This window comes from Sebastes umbrosus, chromosome 10 (genome assembly GCF_015220745.1).
Source record: "Sebastes umbrosus isolate fSebUmb1 chromosome 10, fSebUmb1.pri, whole genome shotgun sequence".
Lineage (NCBI taxonomy): Eukaryota > Metazoa > Chordata > Actinopteri > Perciformes > Sebastidae > Sebastes > Sebastes umbrosus.
The window spans coordinates 6,890,702-6,916,383 of NC_051278.1; the positions used below are offsets into that span (position 1 = coordinate 6,890,702).

At 38.7% G+C, this 25,682-nt stretch overlaps 1 long non-coding RNA gene across 1 annotated transcript; it reads right to left on the reverse strand.

Annotated features, from left to right (window-relative positions):
- Nucleotides 1-633: 633 nt before the first annotated feature.
- Nucleotides 634-17,616, reverse strand: LOC119495416. The gene is made up of 4 exons (XR_005208480.1): nt 17,448-17,616; nt 16,476-16,516; nt 1,788-2,029; nt 634-1,282 (listed from the first exon to the last, which is right to left on the reverse strand). It is a non-coding gene; the product is annotated as an uncharacterized LOC119495416 (long non-coding RNA).
- Between the last annotated feature and the right edge of the window lie 8,066 nt (nt 17,617-25,682).

Below are 25,682 nucleotides of genomic sequence, written 5' to 3' on the forward strand. Positions count from 1 at the left end.
AAGCAGTCTATATGTACTATCCAACACTGATCAGCAGGTAAAAATTTGCTTCAATTTAGTTGCAAATTGGGGTCAATTTCATCTGATTTATGGGGGAACTAAAGTTATTTTAGTGCATAGTTTTATAGGAAGTTGTGCTGTGTACACTTCAGACCACTAGATGGAGTCTGATGCCCAGCTGGGGGCTCTCAGTGGACACATCAGGTTACTGTGAAGCCCAGTTTATATTTGAATTTTCAAGAAGTATCACAAAGGAAAAGCATTTATAAAGCTATAAAAATGCAGTTCAGAACTTTGGGAAACGGTTTTCTGCTTGATTTAAAATCCGATAATTAATTCCTCATTAATTTGTAATTAACTTTTGACCCATATCTTATTATTATTATTAGTATATTATTATTATTATTATTATTATTTTGTCTCAGCCTACACTTATGAGAGCTGTAGCTGACTAATATATAGTTGCATCAAATATATATATATATACAGTATATATATATATATATATATCAAATATATATATATATACTGTATATATATCCTTCCAATGCAGCAGTAGATGCTTGGTTTAGAATATGAACAAAAAACACCAATATTATGCTTCAGCTGTCCAGAAAGACTGATGAAAAGAAATCTCTTAGTAGAAACAATTTATTTTGTTTAATTAATTAACGGAAGCATAGCAACCCTTCCATTTCAGCTATCAGAGTAATTATAAATATGGACGTAGCACCTTTTGCTACAGTTATAATCCCTTCATGTGTCTTTTCACCATTAGTTCATTTGTTTGTGTATTTAGGATCCCTATAAGCAAACACACTAGTGTGATTGTTAATCTTCACGGGGTCCGAAAGTGGTTTTGTGTGCAGGTTACATCCTAGAACAGATATCTAAAAAAATCAGATTTGAATCTGAGTGTGAACATCTGTGGTTTGAACCTCTTGGCAGTGAATATTGGTCAAAGCGGTGCAGATAAACGGCGACCACACTCAGGGATCTCAGGTATTTCCGAGGCCCTGTGGTGGAAGTGAGGCGAAGCCGCGAGGGGCCTCCCGCCGCATCTGAGCCACAGGAAGAATCTGTGGAGGTATTTGGCGGCAGTCTGGGGGCTTTCCTGTGGAGGTGGGGCTGGAGGGGAAGAAGGAGCCTGGTGCCCCGGGGGCCTCTGGGATACCACAGCGGGAGGCGGGGAGGCCGAGGTCAGGGCAGAGGAGGCTGCATGGAGGGGAATGGATGAGGGTTTAAAGAGCAGGAAAAACACCGGCAGCAACTGAGTTTAAATCTGAAATAAATCAAATGACAAATCAATCAGCTGTGACGTTGATGGACACTGATGGACACACAATAGAAATTGACAGCAGCAAGGAAAAGGAACTTCCAGTTTACCTTTTAAACATTTTGTATAATGTCAGTGGTTTGTTTACTTGACATCCAGTTGCCCATGGAAGTATCTGTTAGTACAAAACATTAACATTAATTTCTTGTACACCAACTTTAAAAAAGGGTATATTATGAATATTATAATAGTACACAGTGTGTATTTTATATTAATATTAGGCCTATAAAATACACTCTGTGCACTATTATATTATGAACATTATAATAGTGCACATTGTGTATTTTGTTAGTATTAATATATAGTGGTACTGTGTCTTTTTAAAAGCTGCAAACTGACCAGTTGTGGTGCGTCTCTTGCAGTAAAAATGAGTTTTAAAAATGCAAACTGTAAATAACATATTAATTTAAAGAGCAAGTAAACAGCAGCAAAAAAAATTAATATTGCTGACCTCCAGTGGTTTAACCTCTCACTTTGCTGCAGTGATGTAGAAGTGTACTCAAAGGTGTGTCTGTGCAATGTGACATCACTACGGGTTGTGGTCACAGGTGTTACTCTTTAAACAGGCAGGTATGGGACCTTTAAAAATATAGTTAGCTCATCCAAAAAACAGGATAAAACTATTTTTCCTCTTGGCTGTCTGAAGGTCTAATTGTTGCATGCCAGTTTAACAGAGCTCCATGGTTTTCAGTTCTAAAATTGACAAAAACATCAAATTAAAAAACACCCAAAGCACTTAACTAAAACACTTGATCATTTACAGACATTGGTGTGTGCAGTTTCACAGTAAATCCTACCACAGTATACCTAAACAGGCTGGTCTCATACAACATTCGTAGCTATACCTATACGAAAAGTAATGCACTGTAATTCGTGTATATCCCACAAAATCAATTTGTGTGTAATTAACGTAATCGTGAACCAGGAAATGTAAATGCCGTGTAGGGAGGAGGTTGGGGTGGATAGGTGACTGGCGTTCGTGTCCCGTGTGAAACCAGAAGTCAATTTTTATTTATTTGTCACGTAACTTACACACTTAAGTAACGCCACTTCCGGTGTTATTTTAAGCCAAACCACGATCTTTTCCGAAACCTAACTAAGTAACTTTGTTGCCTAAACCTAAGAATTGAGCGTTGCTGGACATTCGTAGGAAAATGAACGAAAAAGGAGGAATAACTTTTTATTCGTAAGACATCAAGCGAACCGTTGACCTAAAAAACTGCGTTATTTTTTGTACTTATTCAATTATTTTTATTTTTATTTTTTTATTTCTTGCTAAATCCATTATCTGATTTCATATACTTTTTCTCTCTTATTTAAATTTACTTTTCTTGATTAGTTTAATTTACTATTTTTTTATTTTTTTTATTTTATTTTTTTTTTTGGCCCTTTCATGTGACCAAGACCAACATGGGGAGGGGGGATAGGGAGGGTCCCTATTCTGTTTTTTATTTCAGGTTAAGGACATTGTGTCATGTTCTACATTTGTTAAGATGACATTTGCTTGGTCTATAAAAAAAAACAATAAAAAAGATTTGAAAGAATAAACTGCGTTAATTATTGTGAGTAATCAAACATAAATAGAAGACAATTATTTAAATTTTTTTGTTATTGTCCCTTTAACAGTAAACTTCTGACACATACTAAACACATAATCATTGATAAGTATGGAACTGGGAATGACAAATAAGTAAAAAAAAAAAAAAAAAGGCATTTTTTATATGGAGTAGGAGGAGGTGAAAAGGAAGAAACGGGAGGAAGGAGGGTTGGGGGGTGCAGACTATGGGTCAACACGGTGTTTCCTGTCCTCTGGGATGTCTGGTAGCTCTGGATGACTGGATCACTCATCTCTCCTCCTGCACTCTTTCATCTCTCCCTTCGCTCTCTCCCTCCTCCTCCACTCATCACTCCGTCACCACAGGCTGTTTAGTTTAAGTCCACGTTAACCTCTGCAGAGGGCTGTCCAGCCACCATTACCATGACTACCACAGCATTTGATTGACAGGTTAAAAACTGGGAAGTCACCTGTCGGCTAACACTGAAGAGGAGCCTTAAACTCCAGTTCTTCTAAAGCCCATCATATCATATATACAGTGGTGTAAAGTAACTAAGTACATTTACTCAAGTACTGTACTTAAGTAGGCTACAACTTTGAGGAACTTTTACTTTGAGTACTTAAATTTTAATACTATGCTACTTTATATTCTACGACTATTTTTACTTTATTGTACTTTCACTACATTTATCTGACAGCTGGAGTTACTAGTTACTTTACAGATTAAGATTTTACAAACAAAACACATTAACGGTTTATAAAATAATGACACTGTGCTGCAGATGAAACTATTCAACAATATATAAAATAGTTAAAATGTGCTCCTCCTCCACCAGCTGTAACATTAAAATGCTGCTTACACCTTAAAGCATCAGTTATAATATTCCAATAATATGATAAAATAATAAAACTCCTTGAAAGGGGACCATTCTGTTCAACAAGTACTTTTACTTTAATACTTTAAGTACATTTTGCTGTTAATACTTTTGTACTTTTACTTAAGTAAACTCTTGAATGTAGGACTTAAGTAAAAGATATATACTTTTGCACTTCTGTCGCTCTATACGAAAAACAATAATGCTGTCCCTTTATTTGCAACGTATATCAGAAACGCTAATGTGCTCACATCGTCAACAAGTACGTTGCAGATCCATGCAAATAACGTGTCAAACATGTCTGCATAATAACTCCCAATAACCTGGTTCCAAATTCCTTACAGCAGAGTCATGCCAGCATCATGTATAGCTAAACAATCCAATTTCAGCTCCTCAAACAAAATAATACCAGTGCAAATCTCTCCAATTTTCACTAGCAAGTCATAAACACAAGAACAAATGTGATAATTTTACAAAACACATTTTAACGACTTTTTGACAGGCCTACAAATCTGATGTAGCTATGATACGTGGAAGGGGTATCTGTCCATAAGTCCATCAGTCTAACAATTTTTGTAATAGCCTATATTAAAAAATTAAATTACAAGACAGGAAGGAGAGAGAACGACAGCCGTGCTTGTGTGTCACGTTAATCTACATCATAGCCTACACCTAGCCTGAAAGAGGTCACGTGAGAAAAGATGCATAAACACAGAGGTGATCCAAATTTCGCTATCTGGAAATTAAAAACAATGAGACAGCACAGACTAAAATTGTAAGCATCACAAAATGGTCAAATTATCGTACAATATGGCACATCATATGGCATATCGTACATCAGGTGATTGGCACAATGAATAGTTGGCCCACATTTCACCGCCCTTGCCAAAGTGCTGCCCTTTGGCAGTTGCCTTACCTTTATGGACGCCGGCGCTGACATGAGATGTGATGGGGCAGTGATGACAGATTTGAATTTGAAGACTTGTTGATGAATTTCCTGTTGCTTTTTGTTTTTCATCTGATCTATTATTTTTAACACAAACATTTGATCTGATAATCAAATCCCCGTCTAAATGTCTTTCTATACGACCTCTCGCTCTCATCACAAGAACAGAACACAAACAATCATCCACACACGCAGCACTTTACTGAGGCTTTTATCATGAAAAGAAGAGTTTTGCGTGAGCAACACAGTCTGATCGGCGGCTCATTCATGTGTGCGTCGTCTTCCCCGTTTTCCCAGCGTCATACATGTCAATGTCCTCCAGCACAAACACGCAGAGGATTAATTGAAAATCCTTTGTGACTGACATGTAGACACAGAGTGATGCACAGCAGGCAGGAAACAATATAAAGGTTAAATCTTTCATTTACATTCAAGGTTCTTAACTGATGGTCTTATCATACTGACAAACAAGATAATTTTTTGTGGATCATGATGTAAAACTAAGAGGGACAAATCCTGATAGCTACATTTTTCTTACTGTCAACAAATCCCATAAAAACACCAACAATATGTTCGTCCATTTTTCAAAACTTTCTGATTTGTGGCTCTCAGCTCCGAGCCCACTGGTTCCTTATGAAGACTTAAATATTTAAAAAACAGCTTATGAATATATATTTTCATTAAAAAAAACATCTGAGTAATTTCCTAAAACAGCTGGTCACTTAAAGAGTAAATAGTGCATTTGTTAGGGACTATTTTAAGCGGCGGATTAATGCACATTTGGTGCTCTAGTGAGTATTTGGGGCAGCAGGACGGTGTATGTGGCAAAATCAGCTAGTGTGTGTGTTAATGGTAATGAAGAAACATGTCATCCAGTACAACAATGTGGCTTATTGATGTGTTTTTAGCTGTTTTAGTGTTTTAGCTCTATGGCACAGAGGAAGAAGATACTGTATATCAGGCTTTGATACACAAAATAGTAAATACTTGTTGGTCAATTTATTCTTTGCTGGTTTTGGTGTTTTTTACAACATTTGTTGAGAAAAAGAAAAATCTAGCCTGAAGTTTAACAGAAAAGGATCCAAATAATCCTGAACGTTTTGGTTCTTAAACCTTCGGATCTTGATTCCTCGATTTGTTCTCAGTTAAGAGTTTTTTTTAGCATGCTAAACTATGATGGTGAACACATGGTTTAACATTACACATGCATCAGCATGTTAGATCCTACTCACCTGTCAATGAAATTTTAGGTGTGCAAAAACCTTGAACCTTTTAAAAATATTAGGATGAATCACCTCACCTTCCCGAGATGACACACCTGACTTTTTTTTAGATTAACTTTTGTGTTTTTGGAGACTTATCACGATTGGATTATTATCATTATCCCTGAGGAGCTTGTTTGAGACCTCCAAATGAATTGGTCTTTTGAGTGTTTACAGAAGTAAAATAAAAAAAATTAGAAAGTGATATTAGAGCTACTACGAGGAACTTTTATTTTGTGATGATTTTGGCGGTACCTGTGGACAAAAGCGGTAGTGTTTACGAGCACCAGAGTCCCTTTAGAAAACTTAATTTTACTGCAGATGGGTCTGACAGCTTGCCCAGCCCAGTCCTGCTTCTGATTCTCCCGTGTCTCAGCGTGGTGTCGATGTTCGCTTCCAGCGGCGACCGCTGGAGGAGGAGGCGCTGCTGTCGAGCACAGAGCTCTCCACCTTCCGCAAGAGGCAGGTCGAAGCCAGATCTGGGTCTGTCCATGGTGGGCTGGTCGCTGCCAGATGCCCCACTGGAGTCTGAGCTAAAGTTTCTAGTGATGATTTTGTCTGATTTCGCCAGAGTCCGACCCGGTGGCACCGACGACAAGCATTAAGAAATAGCCAATCTTCTCCCTGATGGTCTTGTTTACTAATGTAGGTCATAAAGAGGCATCAGTATTACATTGAGACTGTTTCATAACCAGTTAAAAGTTCCTTGTAGTAACATTAATAAGATAATATGATCTAAACTCACAGGGTTTTAAAACTACAGGAGTTGTAACCGGGGGCGTCCCACCTGTGGAAAGGCTCAGCTCTCCAACAGTGGCAGAAACCAGTTTCCCATTAGGTCAGTGGTCGCCCCGGGAGGCCAATTCTCTTTAGCTCCCCTTTCACTCCTCACACACCAAATACTGCCAGGTCAGATGGAGGGAAAGCCGCTAGGCGCCGAGTTGCAATTAGACGCTCCATTATATAAAGGCATATTCAGATAACAGGGGCACCAATGAGGTCAGTACATGCCTTTTGTTGTGGGATTAATGAGATTTTTAATAAAACAAAAAAATGCCCCCTTCCTTATTGTAATGACCTAATGAGTGTGTTGGTGGCGCCGGGACATGTTGGTGGGAAAGTGCTGCGGTCGTACCAGTCTCTCGGTGGCCCCCCTCCCGCCTCCGCTTCATCCCTCCTTCGTTTCCCTGCACCTGCATCGCCGCCAGTGCTGCCCCGTGCTTTCCGGCCCCCCCGTCCAGTGTTTGTATTCAAAGCTAGGAACCAAAGGAGTGTTTAATTACCATAAAATGCTATCGGCATTTAGCCCTGTGACAATATGAATGGCAACATAGAGCTCATTGAGGTTATCAACAAGGGGACCACTGGTCAATTGGGTCATTGATTTGGATTGTTTGACAGACCTGGAGCCAAGGCCGCAGGAGCAAGCAAAGTTCAAAAATCCCCCTCAGTTGAATCGAGAAGTTTGTCACAGAATCTGTTGGAAGGGGCTGTCAGGAGCGATTAGGGGGCATGAAAGGGCTCAGCGATCAAACGGGGCCTGTCCCAACGCTGCACATTTAATTAGAATTTGCATGTCTTTGTTCCTGACCCTTCAGCAGGCATGATCTGATTACAAGGGTGAACAGTTACCACCAGGGGAAAAGGGGAGCTCGCAATGTGCAACTGCGCTTATTTGTCTAATAAAACTGATCGTTTTTTAAAAATGAAAACAAGCTCGGCCTCGCCGGGTCTCCGCAGCGATCCGGAGGATTAACAAAACAGCTGGAGGGACGCTCAAGTTAAGGTGCTGTTGGAAAGATTTCCCTTTTCTCCTGCTTAATTTCTGTCTCCCACTGAATTGTGGGAGTTTGGGGAGTGGAGAGGGGGGACTGAGGCGCTCGCTGGCTCATTAATTGGGAGGCACAGCGCCCTTTGACCCCAATGATGCAGGGTGACAGGGCAAACGAGAAGAGGCGATTGGCTAGCAGCTTCAGCGGTTGAACGTGCCACCAGTGGTGTTCCAGAGTGGAAAAGGGCAGCGAGGAACAAAACATTGCTCTCTTCCTTTTTCTTTTGTTCTTCTTTCCTGTTTTTTTTGCTGTTTTCTCTCTCCCCTCGTTTCCCCTCTATTTACTCCCATCTTTCACAAATGTTGGAAATAGAATTATGTTTTTTATTTATTTTTTAAATGTACAATTGTAATTCTTCTGTTCTGTTCTGTATGGATGACACCTATTGCATGTCCGTCCGTCCTGGTAGACGGATTCATTACAGAAGTGTCTCCCTTTTTCTGTTGAAGTTTTTTTAATTTTTTTTGTGGAGGTTTAATCTTATTCAAAGAATTATAATATAATATAATAAAGAATTATTCATCTTTATTATATTACATTTTTAAATGTATTTATTAAATTTGTCATTTTTGGCTACATGGATAAAACTGACTTGACATATGAGTTATTAGATTTAAGCTCAATGCTGATTATAAAGGAAACATAATTTCATTAAACAAGCAATATGGTGAGCAGATCTATTGACATTATAGATGTTATATTATCTTTATAGATTTTCTATTATAGATTATATTATCTGATAACTGATAATAACGCTGGCTTTCATAATACAAATGTGCTTTTACATTTAATGGATCCATTTTTTTTTCAATTACCTTACTGTACCATATCATTTTACCTGGAAAAAAAGTGATACATTTTACTACCATAATTAAACAACAAAAATATGAATTCTCTGAAATGTGTCCCAAAACCTGTTTGATATATTTAACGCTTTTATTGTGAAGCATTTTGTAATTTTTGTTTTGAAAAGCACTATAAATCTTTCCTTGTGCAGTCTTCCTGTAATGCCATCAGTTGTTTTGTTCACTGTTATAAAAAAAAGGTGAATATCAACAAAACGTTAGTTGTAGGTTGTAAAAAGTATTCAAAAGAAATATTTTATTTCTTAAATTCTACTACCTGTTTATACCTGCCCACACAGTTTACACATATATTTACTTTATTATGTTTATATGAGTTTATTCATGTTATCACTACTGTGCATCAGCCTACCACAAAATTATATTTAATTGTATTCTATTTTATTGAAATTATAACTTCCATTAATTTTTACTTGAGTGAATTTATTTTTATATATTTTGTAGTTCTGTAGCGTTGTTGCCTGAGAACAAGAATATCATTGCTTACGACTGCTTCACTGTAATTGTCGTGCATATGACAAATAAAGACTTGAAAATGTTTTTTCACATATAATTATTGTCAGTAATTATTAAGTTTCACCTTATTCTCAATTTGTAAATATTAACAATTGTTTAGTAATATAAAGTAGTTGTAAAGTGAGCATCCTGCTTAAATAAAGGTCATATAAATAAATGATGTTTTTTTTAACACTTCTAAACAGCAACAAAATATAGACAGCTGAACATTTGGCTGTGTCCAGGTGTTTCTAAATTATATCTAAAAAAATTAAAAGTAAAATTACACTTTTACATTTATGTGTCCCGTTTTTTTCCCCCACAGTCCCTAATGTATTAATACTCACATAACATAAACATTTGGATGATTTAATCAGAAATATAAATGGGAATTGTCTTTGTTTCAAAGAAAAGTGTCTATACCTAAATTAATGTCTTATTGTTATCATCAATATTATTTTCATCATCATAATTTGTATTTAAAATATTTTTTATTAATGATACATACATAATATCAATTTAATTAAAACGAAATTAATAATCAAAATAAATTTGGTTATTATTAAATTTAAAATACATTTGGTATGGATATTTTTACATTATTATTTTTATTATCATTATTATTATTATTGTTATTATTACTATTATTATTATTATTATTATTATTATATGACATTTAAAATACATTTAGGCATGGGCACTTTTACAATACAACAATAATAAATAAACCTGGTCTTGATTAATTTTGTGAATCATGATTGGTTTAGTGAATTGCTCTTTATTATCTTTTTATATCTTTACTAGCATTTATCTTTTTTTTTATTGAGTTCCATTTAATTATTCTCTAAAATGTTTCACATTTTATTGACTTCTATTTTATTTCTACATTTTTCTTTTCACTAAAGTCTGACATCTTTTTTAGTTTCTGCTTTTAATTTTCACAAGGCCCGAAATGTTCTATACTGTGAGGTTTCGTGTAAATACACCGTTTTCAATGTTCTGAATCAGTAAAATGTGATCTGATGTGATCTGAAGGATTCATGCGTTGGTACAAACTTCTGTAATTGTCGGGCCTGTTTTTTGTGTGATGGAGGTCATTAGTGTGTTGTGTTTGCATGTCGTCTCCTCTCCTGTCTTTGTTAAAGTGTCTCCAGTGTGTCTGGGATGGAGGCACGCACCCTGTCCTGCTCCCACGTCTCTTTACCTCCACCCGCCTCCAGAAAAACCACCTCCTCTTTATCCTCATCAGACTTCTCTCCTCGCCCTTTTCCTCTTCTCCTTTTTCTCTTCATTCTCCTTGCTTTTTTCTTCCTCGTCTAACTTCACTTCCTAGTCCTCTTCTTTCTGGTTTCCCTTCATAACCGCATCCTTGTCATCCTTCTCGTCCAATTTTTCGTTTTCCACCTCCTCTTCGTTCTCCATCTTGTCTGATAACCAGATTTTAATTATTCAGTTTGTTTGTGTTAACTGTTTTCCGTTTTGGAAGGGATTGTTTTTTTTTTTAGCTGTAACCAATCAGAAGTGACAGTTTTCAGTCCACAAAGAAGCTGTGTAATGTTTTTCAACTAAATAGAAAAAATGCATTGACTTAATTCAATTTACAGCCACCTCTACAGCACCGGAAGATGACTCTAAGCTCTGCTCAAATTTCTTTTGCAACTGGGGAAAAAGCATATACTGTATGCAGTATATATGTGTGATCAGAAGTCTTGCTAGTGATGTCAAAAATATTGAAGTTTCAATACTGAATATTTGAAACGCTCACTCATTTTCCACAGTATTCATAAACGGCTTTCTGCTTTCTCTTCTTTTCTCTCCAACAGCATGTTGATACACACACACCGTTATTTAACCTTTTATAAAAATCTCAAATCTTATACCCTCAATGTTATGTCAATTTGTCCTTTGTGGTATCAAATATTGATATTTTTTACGGTATTGTATCAAAGTTAGAAATTCCAGTGTTGTGACAACATTAGGTCTTGCATCCGCCTTCTTTCTGCTATCCTATTTTACCACTTCTTCCATTTCAAAACCGACGATCCGACATTCACACTCACCTCATGCAAAGACTTGCTGGCATTGTTGAGGTTTTCATTCTTTACATAATTACTTCCGTCAATTTTCATGTAAACAACTGCGTGCAACACTGAATGTCTTGGAGAGTGTCTGCAAAAGTGCGCTGTTATCCACATATTTAAACAATATCCCTCTCTATGACAGCCATTCGGAACAACTAAACACTTGTGATTTCTGATGTCGTACCAAACTAGTTATGTTCGAGCATTACCCGACTCTCCCTTCTCCTCCTTCTTGTCCACCTCTTTTCATTAACAATCATCCCCTTCTCCATCTCTTCCACTTACTAGTCCTTTACGTTGATGTCCTTTCATGTCCTACTTTTTCTCCTCCATCTTATCTTTCCATGATTACTTCACTTATACTTCTGTTCATCATCACGCTGTGATTCTCTCCTCCATTCTCCTTTTATTTACCCCAACTTTCTTTTCCACTTTCTCCACTTGTTCCTCCACATGTTTTTCTGTACGGCCACTCCTCAATCAGCAACTCCCTTATCTTTCTTTTTTGGAGAGATTCAACTGTTTCCGGTGCCATTTAAAGTAATATGGGATAAAATGTTAATTTATGATAATTATAACTATGATTGTCTCCAGGTTTTCATGGGGAAAATGAAACGAAAAAAAACAAACAAAAAATGATGAAGCACAGATTTACATCTCGTCATCGTCACAACTTGCCTTCTGTTAGAGCTGGCAGTCTGCCGTTGTATTCATACGATTTCGGTCCACTGTTCCTCTTGTACTTTCCATTGTGGGTTTTCTCTTGATTTTGAGAATGAAAACACACTTTGTTAAAAAAAAATGACGTGCGCGATTGCGTCTTTGAATCTACCTTTCATCGTCACAACTTCCATCTGTTGGAGCCGGCAGTCTGTTTGTACTTTTGATGACGTTGTTTGCTTTGTTAATGTTTCACAAGAGAGGAATACCAAAAGCCCTGGGAATCACTTTATAGCAGGTCATTTTCCAAATGACAAGGGCTGACGTTGGAATGACGAAAGTTGAAATGATATGATTTTGCCCGCCGAGCTCGGTGCGCCGATGCGGAAAACGGCCTCCTTGTGCTCGGCCGCAGTTTCTGTACTCTCTGAACCCTGAAATAATGACCCTTCCTTGTTCATTAGTGTCTACGCGGTCAATCATAACACATCAGAAATGAGTTTAGCATTCAGGCGCGGACAATTGACCTTGTGTGTGCCCTTCCTCACCAGCGAGCTGTCACAGGGCTTCATCCAAATTGAGGCAATTAGCTGCGATGTGTCTCCCCCATTAAGCTGAGTGTCTCCACTGTGTCCTAATGACAGCAACAGGACATGGCCTAATCAGCAGCAGCGTCTCCCTAGAGTTCACATCCACTCCTAGCTGGCACACCCAGGGAGAACAAGGACTGGGGGTCCCGGCCAAAAACCATGTGAAATCAGGCAGCATGATGGCAAAGGTTCAGACAAACAGCGGCAGTGAAGTTAGTAGTCCAATGGGTGTAAGGTTAACTTTTCAGTGGTTCTGTCAAAGTCTGTATCACTTGATTTTAGTCATGCAATAAAAGCACTCACACAAAAGCAAAGACCCATCATGTTCTCTTATAATGTAATTTGGGAGCTGCTAAGCCAGTGGTCTCTCTACGCCCTCTCAACAGTCGGCTTGTTGTAAATCTAATTTTCAGGACGATGTAAATTATTGCCTATTTAAAAAGGGACTGTTTATAAGAATCAGAAATTGGTTTTAACAGCGACACCTGTGGCCGTTAAGTCAACGGAAGTCAGCGTCCTGTTGCTCGCGCTCGCCTGAGTGCACGCGCTAACTGAATGTGAGCGAGCATCCGCCAAAACAGTGAAGCAAAACACATCAGCTAAAACCACAATATCACTCTATATTTCAGCTGCTTGGCAGTAATGTTAGCTGACCAGACGAAGGTCTCTCCATGAATCAATGTTGATCCTAGTGTTGGCTTTTCCTGCCTCAGCCTCCAGAGACACCAGCCCCCGGTCGAAGAAGATAAAGTAACTCGCTGTGGAGCCCCGTCACTTCACAAGACACGGGAAACCTCTGTTGGTCTGGAGGAGCTGCAGCAGTTATTTCTGCACAAATGTCCACTGTACATTTATTAGATATTCTCAGAGTTAAACTAACTCTTCTGCAGTGTGTAGTGTGCGCGCATGCACGTCTAGAGGTGGAGCACGCTGAGCGAGTAACGAGCGTGCTGTGTGAATAAAGGCAGGCAGGCAGGCAGAGGAGCAGAGTACAGCAGAGACTCCGGCCCTGGAGACCAAAGCTACGGTCTCCCCCGCGTCCTCCGACCGCGGCCAACACTGTTTAACAGACGGGTTTCACTAGATAGAACTTTGCGGTTTTGGTGCTTCCGTGTAGTTTGTGTTGGAGTCTGAGTCTGAACAGCGTAGCCACACGCAAACGCGCATGGGACACCGACCCGGATTGATTTATACGTGTAAGAAGTTACAAACAGTCCATTTAAAAAGGTCCAGTGTGTAGGATCTGGCGGTATTTAACTGTGAGGTTGCAACCACCTGAAGTCTCTTCCATGTGCCAAGTGCGAAGAATAACTACGGTGGCCGACGCAAAAAGGTGAATGGCCCTCTCTAGAACCAGTTGTTGTAAGTAGTAGCGTAGGTCATTTGGATATAAATATATTATATTTAGATATAAACGGCTCATTCTAAGGCAAAGAATACACAATTCTTAATTTCAGGTGATTATACACTAAAGAAAACACTTAATATTATATTCCATTTCTGCCAATAGATCCCCGTAATTGTTACACACTGGTCCTTTAAACAAACACGTGGCCTTAGCTGAGGGATCTCGTCCCTTTGCCCTTTTTCTCCTTAAATGAGTACTGTAGTGATTTAGTATTGCACTTCCATAAAGTTGGGAATGTTTTTTTTTACCTGTCTCATGCACTACCGTCAGTGACCGTTTTATAAAAATAACTTTTTCTAATCATATTTGCTCCAATTCTACCTAGTGCAGATTTAATGAGATCACTTATGTCACCAAGGTTATCTCTAATAATAATAAACGAAGTGATTTAAATGTTTGTTTTTTTTAAAATGATAGAGATATCCGCACACTTACATCTGTGCAATGTTTAAACACACAGGCACCTTATAGACAGCAGAAATGCTGATTCTTTCTACCAACTGGGGGATCTGAACTGGCAACCTTCCAGTCACAAACCTACTTTTGTGCCTAAATGGGATCCGCACTGAAGAGATTCCTGTCCAGTTGACCTCCCCTTGTCCTCGTTCAGTAGAAACATCCCATAATAAACCCTGACCTCACATGGTCCGAGGTTGTTGGGTTATGTAATCCCTCTGGACTGAATTTACACGCACAGACTCTTCACTGCGTGGCAACGGATTCAATATTAACATTAATCTCATTTAAAGTTAGGATGAGAAAAGGTATCAGAACACAGCCAACATAAATACTAACTGATCTGTTATATACAACATTCATATTAGCTGCTAAATTTGACGGTATCAAGGTTCAATCCCCGGCTCCTACTGTCTGCATGTCGAAGTGTCCTTGAGCAAGACCAAGTTGCTCCCGAGCCCTTTACAGCAGCTCAATGCTCCTAAAATACTTGGGATGGGTTAAATGCAGAGGTCATATTTCATGTATGTATTTGTAAGTATATGATGAATCTAATACATTTTACATTTCTTATGTTTATAATACTAATATTAGCTGCTAAATTTGGCCATTTGGGAGGTCTATGTTAACCATATGTACAATGTTAATATTAGCTGCAAACTTTGGCCATAACAAGGTTAATCAAATGTAGAATGTACTGTACTGCAGGAGGCAGCTATATCTCAGTGGGTTGAATGGGTCATCCTTTAACTGCAAGGTTGGTGGTTCGATCCCCGGCTCCTACTGTCTGCATGTCAAAGTGTCATTGATGGATTAAATGCAGAGGTCAAATTTCATGTATGTATCTGTTTGCATATGATGAATCTAATAAAGTTTACGTTTTTCACGTGTACAATGTTAATATTAGCTGCTAAATTTGGCCATAACAAGGTGTATGTTAACCACATGTATACTGTTAATATAAGCTGCTAAATTTTGCCATAATAAGATCAACGTTTACAAGATGTATACCATGAGTATTAGCTGCTAAATTTGGCCATTACAAGGTCTATGTTAACCAAATGTACAATGTTAATATTAGCTGCTAAATTTGGCTGTAATAAGGTCAATGTTAACATTAGCATGACATTAACTTTGGCCACCATAAGGCTATGGTAATGGTTGGCCATAACTAGTTCTGCTTGTTAGCCTACCACAAGCTACACAGAGAGAATGATTTCTTAAAAAGGGACTGACTATGTTGATCTTGAGTCACACTCCTCTGGCTTTTTTCTCCAGTCTTGTCATTTTTTCTTGAATTTCCCATTTGGTAGAAGGGGAGTAGCACTATGTCATCCGCAAAGTCCAAAGTCAGTACCATCAGCTGCTAAGTAAGGTCGTCATGAAGAAAGGTAAGACATTTGAGCTGCTAATTTGTCTGTCACAGTAGTAATGTTTAGTTCAAATTAAACAATGTCAATAATATTAGTTACTTTAGAATTACCACCACATGCTCCATAGAGGAACATCAATCCTAGGATGGCTGTCCTACGCAGAATGAGCATTAAATACATTAAAAGACATCTCATACAGGAGAGGAATCTCAAACAAACCATAGATATTTTGCATTTATGCTAAAAACATTAGGATTTGAATAAAAAAAATCTAAATAGAAATCCCTGTCTTCACTCCATTTAGCTCACCATGCATCCAACATCTCACATAGAACAACATTAGAATAGGAGGTTGGTATAGGATGTAGCTGTGGCCACATTTAGATGTCAAATGTTCTTATTTCAAACCCACCAAAAAAATACACAGGGTCAGTAACATTAGCAGCTAACTTCAGATCACTAGGGCAATATAAACCCAATACACTTTGTTGACATTAGCTGCTAACTTAAAGCCATATGATTATAATCTTTAACCAAATATACAACGTTAATATTAGCTACTATTAACTTTGGCCATAACAAGATTTACCAAATGTAGAATTAGCTGCTAATTTGAGCCTTAACGAGGTCTATGCTAATCAAATGTACAACATTAATATTAGCTGCTGAATTTCTTAATATTAAGGTCAATGTTAAAGGAATACTTCACCCATAAAATGACCATTTGTTTATCAATTACTCACCCCGTATTACCCTGAATTCTTCTTGCTTTTCTCTCATGCCTCTAAAATGAATGAAGAATGAGAAAACAAAGAAAAGTCTTGGTTATCTGAAGTAAATAGGGTTCACGTTAAAACAACAGCAAAGCCTCATTTATCCAATCTTATGCTCAGTACTTCCCAAACACATGCATCTTCGCTAACTATTTAAAACATTGGATTAACACATCGGGACTAGTTGCAAGCATGTGCAAGCGTGAGACTGTTTATGCCGAAGTGCCACTGACATTAGCTGCCAACAGCGGGTCAGATAAAGGCTATAAGGTGAAGGCAAAATGACACGGTCAGTATTGCTAGCTGCTATTTCTAGCTAATCTTCTCAGGCCTCACCACATGCAGGACGATCCTGACCCAGCAACAACTTTTCTCTTCCAGGTCACTGGTGTTTAAAGCCCAATGCAAAAGCAATAGGCCCAATCCCAATGTCCCCCCTTTAGGCCTTAAGCCCTGGTAAATGCATGAGTGTGAGAGGCTGCAAGGGCTTGAAATGGTATAAATACGAATGGGATAACTCTTTGTGGGGACATATCACGTTAAATTGTGGGTTTTTATTTGATGTTTTTGAATGCCTGATTTTAATGTCTTCCAGGATCTTGCCTTATGAGACGAGAAGTAATTGTCAAATAATCAATTTACTCATTTTTGTCAAAACAGCATCATTAAGTAAAATTAAAAAATAAATGGTTCATGAATAAACCAGGTTTGTAATATAACCTACATGCTTCGGACTTCACAGTCTTTGAATTCATGAGTGTGGACTTTGGTATTGGGTTATTTTGTAGTAATTTAAACCCATGGAAGTGAAAAGCTTTCCTGGTGGTGCTTCACCCTTGGTTAGCCAGTAGCTACTCCAGTGCGTACGGCTTGTTAAACTACACTGAGTGACCAAAAAAAACACACAAATATATAATTTCAAGGTGGAAGATAAAGACTTACCTACTCATGTGTTCCAGGAATGAAGAACTGTGCTCAGGTAAAGATCCCTACAATATACATGATCGGTAAACACATTTCATTTCTTGTAAACTAGTCTATGACAACATGGCATGCAACAAGGGACCTCCAACCACCCAATGACACACCAAGCTGATAGCAATTAACTTGATGAAGCAGGCAATTCATGGATAATGATTGACAGCACAGGCAGCCCCTCCTACAAACAGCCACATCACTCATGGTTTTGGAGGTTTTACTTTTTAATTCAAATTGTATTATATATCATCTGAAAGTATGAATCACACCATTTACTTTAATATATGACACCTCTAGGATATCTCCTTCTAGCACAGATATATTAAGCAAATTGTAGTACTCATGATCCTTTGCAATCACTGGGGCATTTTAACTCCGTTACTATCCAACTAAAGTGGAAGTTCCAGCAATTATTGTTAGAGTTAAGGAAGAAAGAGACAAAAAGAGAAAGGTAAGTATAAGAAAAGATTTAAAAATGACCATGAAATAAATTAAAAAAGATGACTGACAAGAGAACGAAGTGAGTTACAGAGCTTGTTGGTGTAACAGCGTTCGTGCCTGCCTGATTTGTGTGTGTGTGTGTGTGTTTGTTTCTGTGAGTGAAATAAAAGCTTGTCTTGTTTAGTGGGCCGCTAACAGTGAAAAAGGCTAATAGGGCTGACCTGCCGCTCACCCCGGAGCAGCAGAGACAGAATGAGAAAGAAAAACAGAGGGAAGAGGAGCCGGTATTCTTCTTGTGCACGAACGAGAAGGGTGAACGAGGGAACGAATCAGCGCCGGGTGGCAGATTAGTTTAATTGTGCCCCTCTGAAGAATGGAGGGAGAGATGGAGGGATGGAGGGAGGGATGGCTGGGAGGCTCCAGTCAATAGAGCTGCTGATGAGAACAGAGAGGAGCAGAGCGGAGAGAGGAGACAGAGGCAGAGGAAATGTCTGCACGTGTTCCTGTTTGAAGGAGAATGAAGAGTCTAATGACACTTAAACTGTTGCTCATTTTACAGTTTCATATTATACATATTCAAATATATATATATTTATTCATAGCTGCCTTGTTATATCAAGATGCATGTCCATTTGAGGGTCTAAGGACAGAGGATACTGTATGCTGTGCAGTTTGTAAAGCACCTTTATAACAAATAAACACAAAAAATATAAAATGGCAGTACATTAGCAGTTAAATTAGGTTACTATTATATTTTTTTATTTATTTTTTTATCATTATTATAACATCTATCACAAAGCTAACATTTACCAAAAATTACACAAAGTCGGAAATGGCATTAACTTTAGTTAATAATGATTAAATCAGACGCTTCAGAGTTCAGATGGTGTTAAACATAATTCTGGTTTATTTACAACTTGTGTCTTATTTTCATAGTTTAATCCATTAGAGATGATGACATTGTTGTAAGTTAATCGCTGGTATCTGGGGACGAAGTGATGTTGCTTTCATATTGAGCTTGAAGGTTCATTCTTGACCTTTAGAACATTAGTTTGACGAGAAAATACTCAACACAAGGTCCAGCTACATGTTGTACCTATAAGCTTTCAACCACATCTCAAGGGATTTCTCAGCGAGTTGCCTACTCAACGAGTAAGTTCAACCTTTTCTTTCTTTCTTCCACACGCCAGGACAGGTGGTGCTGATGTTACAGGGCGGGTCCGTCTTTGTTCTGTTCCTTTTTTTTCTCAAATGGAAACGCCCACTCATCTGTTGTAAAAAGCATTGACGTGGGTTACCACAGTAGGCTAATCAATAAGGTAATGAATAATGTGAACAATAGATGAGTCAAAGTTAGCTGTGCTAAGTTTGGAAATAACTGAAAGGGTTGGTACAGATTTTTGAAGTGGGGTTGTAGGTATACTCTCGCGTTCTGTGAGGTAAAATGACTGTTTTGTGAGTGGAGTCTGGTCTGGTCTCGGAAGACCGCGATATAACGCCTTCAGTTGCTGTCGGAGCGGGCTGTCTGACGGCGAGGTAAATCGGCTGTGGCAGGAAAACTTACTTTAGCCACCTAAAAAAAAAATTTATATCAGTTTAAAAGTACGCTAGAATGTTTTCAAGGCTTTCCCTCGCCATCAGACAATCCTTTACGACGGAGACTGAAGCCGTTATATTGCGGTCCAGACTCAGACTCAATTCACAAAAACATGCATTTTTCCTCTCAGAACACAGGACTTGCTGGTCTATCGCTGCATCGATCGGTTAGTTTGTTTCTGTTATTGTGTGACTTTCGGATCTGAACTAACGTGGCGTCCACAGCAGTGCGTTGCTTAGCTTCCGTGCCGGTAGTCCGGTCTGCTTCTCCAAACTGGGAGCACGCTGACCGCCATCTAAGTTACCGTATGTAACGTTACTACACTGACTGTAAGGATGTATATATACTGTACATGTAGCAGCGTCATCATGCAGAAACCTACCTCAGGTTCCTTGGGAAAGAGTTTTCAGAAGGGCTTGGAAAAAGCATTTTGACACTAAACATACATAGACCAAAATTTAAATGTTCGGATTTAAATACATAAGGAACATTACTGGCAAGCTAGAATGATATAAAAACCTAAAAAAAAAAGAATAATAATAATGGACCCGCACTTTAAGTTTGGTTTTAGATTCAGCTTCTTGCAGAAAGAGAATAATGATTATTCATGCTCTGAATAACACCGAACAAAATTATAACAGCTACTGAAATGGCATATCAACAAAGCAACCCAAGTCCATCTGCTGATGAAGACAACCATGAAACATCTGCCAGTGAAAGTACTCGGAGGATCAGATGAGGTCAGACATGATGAGAAGTGATGGGTTGTGCAACAGGAGGTTCCGACTCCAGACGAGGCCGACGAGACTTCCTGCAGCCGCTGTTTATTTGTTGTTCTAACCTTGTCAACTCAACACACCTCGGAGGTGACTGGCGCCCGACCGGCCCCTCCTCTTTAATAGTTTGTCGGTTGCCGGTCGCCGTGGGGATGCCAAACCAGGAAGTGACACCTTATAATAATCACTGATATGTTGTTGTGGAAACAAGCTGTAGCACTTAATGATGGCTTTCCTCGCTCGCTGCCACCGCTGCAGTCACGGCAACCGCCTCGCTGCTTTCATCAGCTTCCAGTCGGAAAGAGAAGAGGGGCTGCCAGCTACTGACAGAGCAGGGACAGCCTCTAGTGTGTGTGTGAGGGGGGGGGGGGGATGTTAGGCATGTAGTCAGGTTAGTTAGGTTTATGTGTGTGGTCAGTGGACAGAGCCGATCACAGAGCTGCTGCCTCCAGTCTCAGTGATTTACACACTCTGACACACACACACAACACACAGAGTCCGGAAACAGCCCTCAGTACTTTAAGTGTTGATGTTTTAACAAGACAAACACAGATCAGTGATCAGCCTGCCAACATCTCTGCTGTCAGACTTTGGTCAAAACAATAAAACAGACACTGCAGCACTTTGTTGGAGCACATTGTTCACATGTCTGGATGAATGACTGGAAAATGTGTCTATGAAATGATGCACAAGCATATTCAAACTTTCCATTTGATGATACAGCAGTTTTTTCCCCCAACTCAATGACTTTCCTCGGGCGCCAAAGTATATTTGGCGACATATTTTAGCATTTTTTTAATCTGCCATTGGCTCCTCGCTCTATCCCTCCTGTACCTGTTTGTTCTGCTATCACGAGAAGGGTTTATTGTAAATTTGACATGCTCTGTAGAGAAACACAGACAAGAAGAAGACTGCTGGCCGAATTCCTGAATAGAATCAATCTGCAGTTCACGGATGGTAAGTATTGTAAGGCAGGCTTCTCGCTACCTTAACTATAAACTTGTTACTTAATTAAACGACTGTGGGGCTGTGGGTAAAGCAAGAGCACGGGGAGAGCTTCGTCTGTGCAACAGGATCCACTTTAATGTCTCAACTCAAGCATAGGACAATTGAACACCGATAACCTAAAGGTGGCACATCACTTCTTACATCATATCACTCCGCCAATCTTAATCATCACTCACTTTACAAGCAAGTAAGGTGCGCCATATTATATAGTTCCATATCTAACTTAAAGAGCAGAATACAATATGTATACTGTATAAAATAAGTCTTTACAAAAATAAATCTAATCTTACAGTATCATGAGCACCTCTGCACAAATTTGTCCAAAACTGATGCATTCAAGTTAACTCTGATAAGTTAGTCTATCTATGATTTTACCACAATGCTGTCATTCTCGGAGTCCAAACTCCAAATAAGATATTAGCAAGAATGTAAGGAGCTGAGCTAGTAAGGATAGCTACTGTATAAGTTAACGGTATACAGCTGGGTTTGCCTCCTTCCAGCCCGGTCACACTAAATGGAGTATGAATGGCACGGTAAATCGGAAGTCATTTCCCGAGCAATAAGAGCACCGTTCTTGATTTTTACGTGTTATTTATGCGCCATGTAGACTCTATTGACTGCAATGTAAACACATCCGCGTGAGTATGCTATGCTCAGAGCTAGTGACGTAGAATAAAAAGTGAGAGAGGCTGCTTATGGTGGGAGGGAGAGGAGGTGGATGTGTCCAACAAACACAGGACTTTCAACCAGGAGACCGGTGTTTGTGTCCCAAAGTGTTGTTGAGTTATTTTGAAGTTAGGTAAGTGACATTAGCGACGTGTTTTCTGTACTGGTGTTACGTTGTTTGCGTACCTATTTGACTTAGTTTACATACTTCTTTCAAACTCAACCATTATTTTTTCCCTAAACCTTACTAAGTGGTTTTGTTGCCTGCGGCCATTATCGTAGTTTTGTTGCGTAGAGTAAAAACTATGAGCTAACTAAATGCTAAAATGCGTTCTCATGAAACACAAATTGTCCTTTTGATGTTGTGCTATTTATATATGCCTTCCCATGAGATCGGTTGCTCCTCCCATGCGCACATGGCCCGCATATGAGACTAAATTACGCATCATGACAAAAGATGACAGAGCTCTGATTCCACAGCGGTCAAACTGCTTCATTTCAACCAAAAACTGGGTCTAATTTTGAGATTAGATTCAATCAGATTAAACTTCCTTTTAAAAAACACCAGATATGCCAAATAATTGGATTTGCAGAATCTGTGTGAACGTACACACGAACACGCACACACACACACACACCACCCAGTGGTTAGTGGTTACCAGGCAGGCTTACTGGTGCGGAACAGAGGACCAGTTAGGAGGTCTGAGATGCTAACTGACAGGCCCAGTGTCTGATGGGGCGGAGGGGCCTGAGAGGGGTGTGGAGGGGTGTGGAGGGGTGGTGGTGTTCTTATTAGGCAGCGCTGCGTGGGCTTTGACCTCTCACACACTTCATGAGTTCACTTAATGAAGCCCTGAGCCTCAGCGCCCCTCTCCGCTCCCTCCAGCCTCACATACAGTCGCGACAATCAGCAGTCTGTGGTGATTCCTCTGAGCCCTCTGTCACAAAGAGTTGGGACACCGGCTGAGGGTTTTATTTTGAAGAGGCCACAGTTGTCCACGGTTTAGTTGTGTATGATGATGCTGGTGTCAAACTGGTGTCAAAGAAAACACACACACAAGAACTGATCTTAAACTTCAAGAAGGAAAATGTATAACTGCATGTAAGTAACCAAGTAGCCATTACTGCGATGACGTCTCCCTACTAATTGAATGCAAGCTGTCGTAAGATGTGTACAATGTTCTACTTTTACCATAACTTACTACGTAATCTCTATCTCTTCTCAATAAGATCTTCATTTAAACATAAGCAACCCCTCAAACGGTCAAGGAAAGTTTTTGTCAATTTTCACTCAACGATTTCTTTGAAATTAACGCTTCAACTGAGGACTTCTGACATCCTGACGAGAACTAAAGACTCACAGAGACTGACTAAAGTGACACAGCCAACTTCTGTCATGGAAAATGTGTGATTTGAACCCTTTGAACATCTTCAGTGTTTTACTGTTTTACTTCAGTGTTTTGTATTTTACCATCATACCGCTATATCTCTTGACCCCCTCTGCGTCAGCCAGGTTATGTCAGCTTAGCATGAAGTTAGCTATGTCGTGTATTAAAAAGGACTTAGCAGCATGCCAGGTCCTTCAGTCTAGAGCCATGGACACCAACCCCCAACGACTGCCTTGCAAACTGGGATGAAGTAGTCAAATGTGTGCAGGTGATCAGAAATTGCACCACCAGACTGGATATTTCACATTTTAAGCCATATTTGCACTGGACAACTTTTACATTGGAGCATTAATTTACCTTACATACATTTACAACTTTTTCTTCTGATTTTGAGTTCACTTATCTAACTACATTGACTGTCTCCACGTTGCATAGAATACAATACAATACAAATAAAAATAAATAAAATAAATAAAATAAATAAAATAAATAAAATAAATAAAATAAATAAAATAAATAAAATAAATAAAAATAAAATAAAAATACATACAAGCATCCTGATTTTTTTCTTATACAATTATGAAATATATTTATAAAAAAAAATTCTTGATGCAGCAATTTAAAAAATGACTGCATCAACAAATGAGAAATGAGGAACAAATGGCACAATTACTACAAGTAACATAATTACTACTGTATAGTGCTGCTTGACGCAGAGCTAATGTTGAAGGATGATGTCTGTATTTGGTGACCTGGTTGGAAATGTGCTGTGAAATTTTTACTAAATTATGGACATGACAGATTTGCGGTGATAAACTCAAAGTATTTAACAATAGTCAATAGTGTATCTAACAATCACAGGGAATAAAATAGGAATTTATAAGTATTTTTTTTCTATTTTATATATTCATATATGTCTTTTAATGCTATATAAACCAGAGAGCACTCAGAGAGTTGGCAGATCAACCTCCTAAATTTATTATTTTAATGATAGAAGTCATCCACTGTCAGGTTAGAAGTGCAGGTCTGATTAAAGGGTTAATCAGTGAAATGAAGAGTGTCATGTCATGACTGGAATGTTCTACCCAAGCCAAGTCTAATTTAATTTGCTCAAGGGGTGATAACTGCTGCACATTACTGCTAATAAAAAAAATCAGTTGCACAACCGAATATTTGAGTACAGATCAAGAGAAGAGTAAACTGTCACAACCGGATGATTAGAATCTTGAAATATTCAACACTATCTATAATGATAACAATAAAACTTGATTTATAGAACTTGGAAGCAGACTTTTACAAAACTGTTTACAGAATAGCAGAGAAACCAAAAATAAAATATGGAGTGAGATAAAAACATAAAGCACAGTCAAGAGAAAATTTATGATGATAGAAAATAGATAAATGAAATCAGATAAAAGAAAAATGAGGCAAAACATGTCTGTGAAATTGCCATAAATATTAATTAAGAAATACAGATGTCTATTAAAATGCCTATCATTGTGTCCCTCCTGAGTGGGTTACTGTCACAATTTGAATTACGCTCCATTAACTTGTTGTTTTTCAAACATGCAAAGACTTAAAAACGTGAATAATGATTGTCCTGTTTTTCAGAAGCAAAGGAGGAAGTAGTGCGACGTGGAAGTGCCTCAAAAACCTATTACGGTTTGGTCACATTACACTCCCGTCCTCCATCTCCATCTCACTTCAACTGACGTCTGTACGACTGACGAACTCAAGCTCGCATTTCCTGTTCTGTTCACTTTAGTTTATTTTTAGTTGTGTGCCATCACGACAACAATTGAACATTTTGTCCCATTATTTTGAAGGCCAAGATCAGAAACGCAAAGAAAAGCTAAGAATCACAAGCCAAAATAAGAAATGCAAACAAAAAGAGGCAATACATTCCACTGCATTTCACGTCGCTCCTTTTCATAGTTTGGAATGACAATCATTTTGGGTTGCAGATTTTTGTTGGATGGTTTGCGACCCTACATTTCTTTAATTGACAGACACAATTTATTTATTTTGCTACCTTTGCTACCTCTATTTTAAAGGATTTGAGAAGTCCTCTCTTCTGATTCGCTAACAGAATGGCGGGGTTACACTCACCGCCGCTGGGGGGCTGCTGCTACGCGGTAACGTCAGCAGAAAGAAGCCCGGAGGAGCTGCTGAACTTTCCGCGCTCTCGGGCACGATTGATCGACGATGAGTTACAGGCTTCCGTGTTGGTGTGAAAGCTGACACAAGCAGGTGGATCCTGTTTGTGTTAACGTTTATGTAACCAGCATTTATTCTCTCATGCATTTTTGTGTTTTGATTGCCG